The 12,978-nt window shown below is 32.0% G+C and overlaps 1 pseudogene; it reads right to left on the reverse strand.

The window, feature by feature from the left end:
* Positions 1 to 2,262: 2,262 nt before the first annotated feature.
* Positions 2,263 to 8,172, reverse strand: LOC121392760 (annotated as a pseudogene).
* Positions 8,173 to 12,978: the final 4,806 nt, after the last annotated feature.

Genomic DNA, 12,978 nt, shown 5'->3' on the forward strand with positions numbered 1-12,978 from the left:
TTGACTTAGAAATACTGTTGTCCTTCTATTCCTATATTACCATCCAACCTTCCATCTAGTATTGTCAAGCTGGGAAGTAATGTGACTCTTACATGCTGCAGTTCTTCCTCATTGTCAATACAGTACAGATTGGTTAAAAATGATTTTTTCTTCAATTCGTTATCCAATGGTTAAAACTGTCGAGAATTAACAATAAAACAACTTTCAGAAAATTGATGAAGCAGTTTATGTTGGTTGAAGAGTGAATGGCCAAAATTGGAACCCTTAGATCCAATCGTGCTGGTGTTAAAATATTCCAAATACCACAACTCACATTAAACCAAAAGACGTGCATCCACATATTTTGGTGATGAAAGTGGTGTTTGAGCTTCGTGTGCTCTATGACAACGCCAGACCCATCCTGGAATGTGGTACTTCAAAAGATATTCAGAATGTTAAATGGAGGATGAAGGGTTTCTGGTGAAAATGTTCGTGTACTTTTATTTTGAAAAACCTCCTTTTTCAGATGTGTAGGATGGTCTAAATGTGAAGCAAAGAATGAACATGGAAAGACTGAATTAGAGCCTGTTAAGTTAGCATTGTTCCAGTAAGTTTTGCAAGAAATGCTTATCCTATACAATTCTCAATAGAAGAAAATTTTTGAGTGAAGAATTTTGAATGGCAGCATTTCATACTGGTATTGAGTCAGGCTCAGGTCACCTCAAACGAACGTCTTCTTGGACATTCATATAGCATTAAACCTCAACACTGCAAACATTGAAGACTTTAATGTTCAACTAGATCCTGCACTTCCCCACACATCATCTATTTAAGTTTTAATCTTTTACAGTGCCTAATGGTCACTATAAGTGATAAGAAAGATCAATAATTGAGGAAATAACAACAATGTGCTGCCTTGGCTATCTATGATCTTGAAATAGTACGACCGCAGAAAGTTAAAGATATTTTTTAGGTGGAATCTGTCAATATTGACATTTCAAGCACAATGACGTTTTCTATCAAGTAGTTTCCTGAAACTTGGACTATTGATGAGCGTAGACATGTTTTGTCCGGAGGGACAACAATTAAACGCAAACTACTTCCTTTGTGGTAAATATATACTAAATTACAGTTTATTTAAGTACTTCAAATAACCTTTTTTTTACAGTTGCATGTTCTCGCTGGAGAATTCTGGTCTGGATATGTTAAAAAAAAAGTTGTCACTAAAGAATCTGACCATTATAAATAATGAATACAACCCTTGGGTTCTGCTTTCCTGCTGGGAATATTAGAACAAAACAAGGGTCCGATTGAATGCTATAAATTGTCCTGAAAATTATTCAACTCAACTATTGGATCATACTAGAAACAGATTGTAAAGGTAGTAAATTAATGATTTAAACGTCTGTTTGATGCATGTTCTATCTCATTTTGTATAGCTCTATGGTTTACCTGGTTCATATTCTCCAATTCTGGTATGGAACCATGCAATAATTGGCCATAAATACTTATCAACCTTTGTTTGGGTGGAAAGCACTGTCTTGTTGTGAAGAAACAATGAATGGTGTTCTACTGTTATTAAATGTAAAGGTTGTAATATATAATAATACAGTTATTTATGTTTATTACTTAGCTTCATCATCATTAACAAGATGAATACTCCAGATCACAAATGGAGTTTCTACTGCTATTCAAGTAAGTTGTTACATATACAAATGCAGTTATTTAATGTTTGTAATTAACTTCATCATCAGAAGCAGATACTCCAGGCAACGAATGGAGTTCTACTGCTATTCAACGAAGGTTGTATATATAACAATACAGTTATTTAATGTTGTTACTTTAGCTTCATCATCAGTAACAAAACCAAATATTACAAGCATAGGCAAAGTATATATTGAAGCTTAACATTATTGTACAAACTGTTTTTCTTTCTCTATAGAATGACAATTTGTTAGTGATAGTTACTGTTTGTGTGACATCAGTAATTATTGTGTATTGTGTTGGGTTAGTTTTTATCAACTATATACAACATGTGTTACTTACTTGATACAGGCATCATTGGAATTATTACTTTTTTTGCTTTGTTATGAAAAAATGAAGAAGATGACATGGAGCAGACTAAGCGTTCCTGGTAAAGATACTAAACAATCTTTCCCTGATAATCAGTAATAGATGAGTCAGGAAATAGAATTTGCTAAGATTGGAGATGAATAAAGTATAGCTTTATTATTGACTACTTATTTTGTAATGTTATTTCTATATAGGCCTTAGATAAGTTTGTCAACTCAATTTTCTTAACAGAAGTAGTTTAGTTAAATTTAGTTTTTGTGACTTCAACGTGCTGTTCTTACTGTTTTTAAATATACATTTTTTATTTCAGTCATGTACTCCTATGTCTAGGTTTTTGTTAAAGCTAACAAGTTATTGAGTATAAGAAAAGAAAATTGTCAATTTACAAGCTATTATGCATTAACACCCTTTCCTGCAATATAATAACAGAACTTTGTTTTGATTGTTCTCTTATTTTGGTTACTGTCATAGGTAAGGGTCACTAAAGATAGTCACAATATAAGCTAATAGGAATTAACATTATATACAGACTCTATTTTAGAGGTTTTTTTAAGTTGTTGATTGATTTATTACGAAGCTACGTCAGTAACTTGTTGCAAATAATTTGTCAGTAAAAATTTTAAGTATACAGTTACTTGAAGTACCAGAAACAATGTAAACTCTGTAATAACTCATGGTCAGTTCAGATTATATTACTGTCAAGGAACAAACATGAGATTATAGAGACAATCACAACGAATATATGTTCAAAATACATTCATGTGATAAATTAATAATGCTCTAATAATCAGTGAACATAGATTCAAAAAACATTCCCCTTTGCTGATTGATTTATAGGTGTATCAGATCTTGTCTATGTAATGAACGGAAAGGTAATAGAGATGTTGTATTGGTCACCATAGGATGGTTGATTTTCTTCCCTTGAAACAACTCAAATAGTCACTCCTCATACTTGATCTTCATTAACACTAATTAGGTCTTCAACCTTAGGTAATGACCAGAATGTCTTCAGTTCATCACAGTACAAAACAATACTTCTATAAATATTGGATCACAAGTAGTGAGTACCCTTTGCATGGTGGTGACACCCTCTCAATTACCAACAGATACTCCTTCCTCTAACCTTTCCCAAAAGTGGTCCATGGTGTTTTTGAGATGTCTCAGCTGCTTCCTTGTCAACACAGCAGCTGATATAGGGACTGACTTGAAATTTATAATCAGTAAGATTCTTCTGAATTTGGAAATTTGGACAGGCTGAGAAGTCAATCACCACTAAAGGAACATAAAATAATAATCATTTCAACTTGGTGGTAACATCAAATAATGTCATAATAGATCATTTTCGTCTGACCAGTCGGTTTATTTTAGACATCATTTATTGGCTTAACCAATCTCTCAAAAAAACTTCCCACCAAGTGACCTTCTCTAATTAAACTATACCATTCCATTTTGTACATTAGAAAAGTATCTTGGCTGACAAAAGTCTTAGTATTATCCGAAATGATTTGCAGGAAAATACCCCTCCTTCTTGATTCAGTTAAAGCTTTGAGGAGACATGCTTGAAACTATTAAATTAGTAACAATCTCTAAATGAAACTTTTGCCCTATTTAAACATCATGTCTATAGACAGATATTTACCTTAGTGTTGAGAAGTATCTAGGAAAATCATTTCCAGCATTCCAAAAGAGTTCAAGCCTCTTATATGAGTCTTCATGCTTGAAAAGGTTCTTGAGATTATGAAGATATTGCTCTTCTAAATTCATTATAGTATCCACACATATGCTTAGTCACAATCTGCTGTTTATTCGCATTTTTTGTTTAAATCATAATTGTCTCTTCATAATTAGCCGCTGTAAGCATTAGCACAACACAGTTTAAGCGCTGTCCCTGTTCTAGCAAGGAAGTAAGAATAATTAACATTATCAATACTTCAATTATTGTATACTGTGGAACTCCCAAAAGATGGTCCAGGGCAGTCCACGTCACCATTGACCTTCCTTAAAATCAGTTTTCACAGCTTAATCTTAGGAACACGAGAGGCATCTCCTCATGTAGCATTCATGCATGCATGCACACACATTCATATATAATAACTAAATTAAATATATATATATATTTATTTATTTATTTATTTTGTAATCTTGTGAGGTGTTGCGTTTGTAGAAATATTTTTGAGTTATTTGTGTATGAAAGAGGAAGATATTTGCACTATGCATGCAATTCCACATACCCAATGTGCTATATAGACATTAATAGTACTTTTTGTGTGCCAATTGTATTGGTTTGATGACATGGTGTTTGGTCGGTCATTGCAACCACACATTCATTACAATATGAAAATGTAAACGAGAGGCATTGATGACTTTGTACTTATAATAGAAGCTAGCCCCAAAGCCTTGAACTAAGGAAAGAAATTCAAGGAATAGATAAGAGAGAGATCAGTAGCCATATTCACAATTGTTTGGAACATGTCCATTGTACAATTATATATACTCTGAATGTTACCTTATCTTATAACGTGCACTTGAATTTGCTACCTCATTAAAATTGAAAAATATGAAAGAAACATATATCAACCACCTATTGATTTGAAGCAGTATGTAATAAAAGCTTATCTGATGAAATAAAGAATGATACACATAAAAATAAAGGTAGGAACAACTCATTTAAATTAATGAAGCTTGATTGTTTTGTTATTATGGACTTTTGTTCTGAATAGATTGGATTCTTCCATCTGGTATTTCAAGACTCTCTCTTGTACATTCATGCTCAAAAACAAGAGTATGCTGGAGATCAAATTTTCTATGTCTATGGAAAGTAAAAAAGTAATAACATGATTACTCGAAGCATGAACTGGTGGGTAGAAGTTATTGTTATTCACTAACTAATTGAAAGATAATATATATATATAATTATATATATACCATGTTATATATCTATAGTTTATGAATGCATACCTTTTTGTAAATTAAAGTAAACAATGCTACAATGAGAAGATTAATCTGAAATTGTTCTCTAGAAACTGATTGAGAAGAGTCAGACTAAAGGTGTAACTTTATCAAATTGTCTGAAAGTCTGAGTGGGTCAGTGTGACTGACTGATTAACCGTCGCCGCTCGGGTGAACGTTACGGTACTTGGTGTAGTCCTCGCGTAGCCAGCCCCTCCCTCATCTTCCCGGTAGAAGGAGGGGCTGGCTACGCGAGACTCTGTCTGTTAACTGACAATGCATTTTTGAACTGCTCTAATTCGGCAACAAAAGTGTCTACAACTGCAAAACTTGACAGAGAAAATTTTTAAGCTACATGTAGCTAGACAACAATTACTGACTCTTATGACAGGAATGGATCTTTATTGTCAGTTTGATTTTCAATAGTAGGACCAAGAAATTTTACTTACTCATAGTTTATCTACCTTTTGTAGATTGTATCCTTGTTACTTTATCTCATATTACCATACTATGATCAGTTATTATTAATTCTGCTGCATTTTGACAAATAACAACTAATCATAAAATTATCTATTAATCATTTATAATAATTAATTAGAAACAAAAATGAACAATGTGAGGTGTATCATAACTTAATTGTTATAAATAATTAACTATAATTAGAACATTTTTTTCTCAGTACATAAAATAATAATTATTAAACCTTATAATTTGCTGTGTTTTATTCTACTTATTTGGTTCATACACACACAAAAGAAAGAAATGTAACAATAACAATAACAATATAATAATATAATAACGAGGTGTGCATAATAGGACACTCAAACTGACAGATAAGACAATATAACAGAAAAGTCATCTAGGTATTACTCTTAAACACACACTGTGTGTTACTATTATTTGCCTTTGGATTAGATGGTGAGCCATGTCAGTCCTTCATAAAGACCGTCGCCACTTGTAGCACATGAAGGTTGGACATACCAAACACGATCTCGTAGCTTCGTCAAACCCATCTTTTCTTGTAACTCAACCGGCGCCATTGCTAAATAGAAGAAAAGAAACTGTAATAATTAAAAGACCACTACACAAATCATTGTTATTAGATGGCATTGCTCAAACTTGTTCTATACAAATAGTATCTACACATTAAAAAAAAAGCAAAATTGGTCAATTTTACAGGCAAGTTTTGAAGCTTAAATGTATGACTAAATAGTGTTTTGTTATATGTGTTCTTTAGTATAATGGCTGTTAATTACTGAAAAAAGCTCTTCAGTGAAATTTAGAGTGTCTGAATCTTAGAATAACTACAGCAAACATTAGACTATTTTTTACTGCCTGTTGGCAGTCTCAATTGTTTCGGACTACGCGCTATGCATATCTTTATATGTGATACTTCATGAGTGACAAATGAAATTTAACACATTCTTTAATTGCCAATACACATAGCTATTAATGAATTTTATTAACCCTACCCACGTGTCATAGATATCGTTTGAAACAATTGTAGGATGAGCTATTCAATTATTATAAACTATATTACAGAATCCATACTATATTTAGTATCAACAGCTTCTCAACCCAGAGATATTTTATAGCAAGTAGCAACAAAAGGGAACAGTCACACAATACATTAACAAAATGTTAACATTAATTCCATCGATACATGCTATAACTCAAACTGATGAAATACCTACTACATGAGGTAGTCTCTATCATTACCTTTGTTAATTACCTTGTATATCAAATTATTTACCTTACAAGTGATTAAAACCAGTATTTATAGGATCAGTATTTTTATACAGACGTGGTTAAAATTCACACAGACCTTTGTTCACAGCAAATAATTTGCATTAATTATTAAAGTGTATATTTATATGACCCAATTTTTCAATTAATGTCCATTAAAATGAATCGAGTTAACATAATCACATAAATAATACATTTTACTTACCATCTGGTAAATCTTGTTTTGTTGGCAAATATCAAAAATAATAGCATCCTTCATTTCTCGATCATTAATAATACGATGAAGTTCTTGTCTGGCTTCATCAATACGATCTCTATCAGCACAATCTACTACAAAAATAAGACCTTGTGTACCAGTGTAATAATGACGCCATAAAGGACGGATCTTGTCTTGACCTCCTACATCCTAAAGAATATAAACAAAATAGCATGGTCTAAAGAAATTGTAGTATGCATTAATACTCAGTAATGCCAACAGCTTTAATAACAGACCATACTTTACTAAATAAGCTAAAAATATTTAGACATTGGTTACTTCATAATCCATACTACCTAATAATGCAAAAACATTTGTACATTACATGATGTATAGATACAGAAGACTATAATAAGATAATGTGATCTTCTAACTTACCAGACGTTAAATTTGACATTTTTGTAGGTGACAGTTTCCACATTAAACCCTACTGTTGGTATTGTGGTCACACTTTGACCTAATTTGAGTTTATACAGAATAGCTAAAAGATACAAGTTAAGGAAGACACAGCAAACAGTGTTGACTAACAAACTATGAATGTAGTGGAAGTCTCACATTTTTATCATAACATGTCATGTAGGGACACTCCTCTTTTAAGAGTATCTAAGTATAATAACAATATTCATAGCTTGGGAACTACTATCAAATAACTCAACACTCACTAAATCAGATTATAAAACATATCAACAGAGTACCTATTTTTTATGATGTTATGACATATTGAGTCATAACAGCATAATAGAATACTCAAAGTACTAAAAAGATCCTTTATAGCTAGTGAATGTTAATCATATGGTTAGTTGCTCATCTAATAAGCTATTGTAGCAGTCTGCTGTATTGATATCATACCTTATTATACTGAAGTATAAACAACTAGTACTACTAAAGTATTGACAGTAAGACAAACAGTTAATTACATTCTTATAATAGAAAAAGTTAACACATTGCTTTTCTCTCTACAACTCAACACTGCCTACTTCATTGTCAGACATAATCATACAATATTAAATAAACAACCCACCATTCGGTATTAAAGTTTAATTAAGCACACAATTATGTTAATAAATATACAAATAAAAAAGGATACTTGTTTTACCAGCAGCATCAAGACCTAACATGAGAATTCTCATGTCTTTCTTGCCAAACAATTTAGCTAATTTCTTTCCCATTTTCTATAGGAGAGAGAGAGAGAGAGAGAGAGAGAGAGAGAGAGAGAGAGGAGAGAGAAAGAAGAGAGAGAAGAGAGAGAGAGAGAGAGAAGAGAGAGAGAGAGAGAGAGAGAGAGAGAGAGAGGAGAGAGAGAGAGAGAGAGAGAGAGAGAGAGAGAGAGAGAGAGAGAGAGAGAGTGAGAGTGAGAGAGAGTGAGTGAGTGAGTGAGTGAGTAGTCAATAGCATACAAGTCTATATTATCATACAAAATACACTATAGTCTCCTCCCTCTAATGATGTATTGATGTGAAACAATACATGATAACATCTGGTAAGATCAACAATTATTATAAGTTACAAATGGGCAAACAAGTTAATAGACAGTGGGAGCATAGTCCTTAATAATAATAATAAAAATTATCATTACATAACAGACACATCTTTCAAGTGGTATGTAGACCTCTACAGTGTACAACCTAAACATCATGGAATGAAAGACACATTTCTCATAACACCTAGCAACAATTAATCAGAACTATATCCCAACAACACAGGAAGTTAGAAGACATACAATTCATTGTAATCGTCTCTTATTTGGTAGTCAATAACAATATATACATGTACATAACACACTTTTATATAAACAATGAACCATTTAATGCAACTAATAACATATACAGTACAAAGTCAACACAGGGTTCCCCACAGAGCATGTTGCATAACATACTTTAAGAATTAGAGAAGCCACACCCACATTGATTACATTTATGCCTTAAATTGAGGGCAACACACAAACAATTGAACATGGAAACAATGATCTTAGTTAGTTAACAAATGTGTACACAAACATATAAATAATCAAATAAAAGTAAGGTGTCTTGAAAGCATGTTTAAAGCAAAGAGCTTGGAGGAAAGCAAAAAGTAGAGTATCACAGTTACATGCATTGACAATTGAGTAGTATACAACTCATGTTGTTCAGACCCTAAAGATTTATTTCAACAGCTGTATTAGGTTATATATGGATGACTAAAATAGATGTATTTTGAGGGCATGAGCAGGTGCATATTCTTTGGTTGCTCAATATTGAACACTTAATAAAATTTGTGGGAAACTCTGAGACAACAATTTAACAAAACTAAACTTGTCTGTAGATTATTTTGATGGTATTGTTCAGACTAGACAGTTTGAAGTAGCTGCTCAAAGATACTTTCTCAAGTCAAAGAAAATAGAAGAGTAAATCAGTTAAGCCAACTTTGTAATAGTAATTAAAAATTAAAGTTAGTACACAAAATAAATAGAAGGGCCAAAACATAAAGTTATATGTCAAAGTATTAATAAGTATAGCAATGATCAGTCAATGGGAACTCTTTTCAATTCTATGAATGCACTAAGTGTAAAAGTCGACACCCTGTCAACAAGTCACACAATCTCCTTAATTTGTAAAAAGGTCAATGACAGTGTTAAATTATACTACCATAGGTGTCAAAATTGTCTCACACTTTACTCTTTATCACATAGCACAAGCAAATATAAAGTGCTCTTAAGATACATTTTAACAATGTCATTAAGATTTTCTGATTCTCACACTTCAACAAAATCCATCAAGATACTATACACTAACTATCATAATATGTGCCAAACAAGTCTTATAGTTTAATTTGTAATAAAACTTTATAAGCTCTAATTATTATAAAATGTCATAAACCACTGACATCACTGTACAAGTCAATACACACCAGTGTCAAAAACAGTTCAAGGAATATCTCTCTATTGATATACCACATCACTAACAAGTACATCCTCCACATATACGTGTACAATAGACCACTAACAAAACAAACTTAGCATTCACTAAGGCCACAAAAAGCTCTACATATATATGTATGCTGAAGACTAAATCTAAGACATCACTAACACAACTATTCATTTAAAAAAGCTACATAAATAGCTACATTGAACATTGAAAATGTACTATGTCAATATTCCCATACACTCTTGGCAATAGGAACCACTTCCTTTTTTTTGATATATCCCTCACAACAGAAAGTACTATAGCAATTAACATACTGACCCAACTCTTTACATTAACCATATATGGTGATACTATACTATTTGATAGTTAAAAGGACATGATACAATGTAATAAAATAAACATTTCAGTGGTCAGTACTATGCATTATTAGATACTTGTATAGTAAGTAGTTGTATATACTGTCTAATTACACCTCCTAGATACCCCTCACTACAATACAAACAAATGTCGATCCATAAACAATCCTACCTGTATTATCATACAAGTAAACACAATCAAACCTGTACTAAAACTAACATACCTGTCACATAATAATATATTTAAATTGAAAACTAAGGAAGGACTCTTAAATAATGTGCAGAATATCTAAAAGTTACATGACAATAAGAAATAGAAAAGAATACAACTCAGTACAAATTCTACAATTTTGAACAAATCTGCTATTAAAAGCTGAAAAACATATAACAACAAAGACTAACTCTTAACTCATAAGGTGAGTATGCTATATTATATACACAGAAGCCAACTATATTATTATGCTGCCTCATCATGACAATGGAATTTGACATAACGCTACACACAAACTATGACACATTGGCATAGTCGACGTGTCAATACTATATACAAAAAGTAATCTCCCTATATGCACACATCATTAGTTTTAAGGAATATCAGCTACCTATCTTGGAAATATTGTTACAATAACCCTATTCTTGATTTATGTGGATTCAAAATGAAATGTAACACATTTAAGAATGAAAACAAGAAAGCCACACCCTACACAAGAACTAAACGCATTAGTTATTGAATTTGGCAGAGAGACAACGGAGGAGGTCATACTATCCAACCAATCCTTTGTAGATAATTAATTATATTCACTATGGCAACTAAAAAGCTAGACAATTCGCTTATTATATACAATTTTACCAACAGTAAAAGATACCACACTTGATCTAAACCATAAACACAAGCTGTGCAGTCACTACTGGTGTTATGACTATAGTGATTGTATAAACTATATAGTATACCACTTTGTTCCTGAAAGCAAAACACACATCCAGTTGAAATGCCAGACAAACACGCCCACCCAAAACAAGTGAAGAGTGTATAGCAACAGTTTTATTGTGTAAAACATAAAAACAGTGAGTATTACTGTCGTGACAGTCAAAAGCCACCTCTTACATAAAAACGAACACTATTGTTGACAAAATTATACTGACAATTTAGTATTAATAACACATTGAGTCAAGCATCAAGAGAAAACTTTATACTAAGTATTCTTATTCATCATATAACAAAGCCATAATAGACCAACACTTTGTGTCTAGAAGATCCAGTTGAAAAGTTGTTAGTGAACAGTATCAGACTATACTCAGTAGAGTATTCCATACAAACAAACCACAAAGGAAGTCAACATCAACAATCTTTCCATCTTGTGCTACATAAGATCATAGATATTAGAGTAAATATCTATGATAAGACTAGTCCATTGAATTGGATAGGATATATCATTTAATGCCAAATAGCTTATGATATAGGCTAGGCTTCATTTATAACATTGAAGGCATGATTAGATCATCATGTGGGGTGTAGTCTAATATCTATGACATAACGTTGAATAATTGGGAGAGTAACTTCAGTATTCTATCCACATTTATACATATGAAGCACAATTTATCACCTTTATCGTAATAACATGTACATACTATTATAATACAACTACGTTCAAATCCAGTGAATGTTTTGGCTTATAAACCAATTATAATTACTATATAGAGCGTATAATACCAACACGACACTTGAAAATATACAGAGAATGGTTGTGCTTTAACAGTTCAAAATATCTGGGTTCAAATTTCAAAAATATCATCCTATATATAAGAATTTCAGTTCTGTTGCAGTAGCGGTCAAAGACTCAACAAATCCCCAACTGACCTTAAATACAGTGTAGCTTCTCTCCCTTTAAATATTGTCACCACAGTAGCTCAGTCTGACTAACTATTCGATTCCTCTGAAATCAAGCTGGTCTGGCTCCTTCCTCTAAAATGTCAAGCCCTGTTATTGGATGACGTCATCTGGTCATGGTCTGGTTAACCAATCAAAATAGAGGTTTCATAAGTCTAGTCATTAGGTTACTATTTTTAGCACAGTTATAAATAACTTCACTACGTGTCACAGGAAACGTCATTTGATAGCTGTCAATTAAGTACACCATACAATAATCAAATAATAATGAACGCTTGTCATTGTTTATAAATTATATTATAATACCTACACAAAAGATTACGTTGTAGATCTTTTCAAAAGATTACGTTGTAGATCTTTTCCTTTTTGTTTTTTAAGCAGGTGGTGTATCAAACATTTATATAAACATAATATGCAGCCACCACGTGGTGCAAAATGTCTTTTTACAAGCAGGTATAAAGCTTTGTATAAATATCTGACACATTGTCCAACATCTACTATATTTTTACAGTGAAAGGAACAGTTCTTCTGATCACTTTTGTTTAATTATTTTATATAAAACCTTTTGACCTTGAGGCTGAATATTGCAACATGGTCTCTTCAAAGCATATATATGTATGTCTGAAAATCAATTTATTAAATTTAATAAATACATCTAACAAGGGATTTAAAAAAGCAAAATAAAAATGAATTAGTTAAAATTATGTACACTCATACAATGCTGTAGTTATATTAAACATGTTATTAGAATGAATGCCTTCCAAGTAAAGCCACTGTTCCTGTTCCCCTGTAGAAAAATGATCCTAGTTCCTAAGAGAACTGCACGAA

Source organism: Gigantopelta aegis, unplaced genomic scaffold (genome assembly GCF_016097555.1).
Source record: "Gigantopelta aegis isolate Gae_Host unplaced genomic scaffold, Gae_host_genome ctg4445_pilon_pilon, whole genome shotgun sequence".
Taxonomy (NCBI): domain Eukaryota; kingdom Metazoa; phylum Mollusca; class Gastropoda; order Neomphalida; family Peltospiridae; genus Gigantopelta; species Gigantopelta aegis.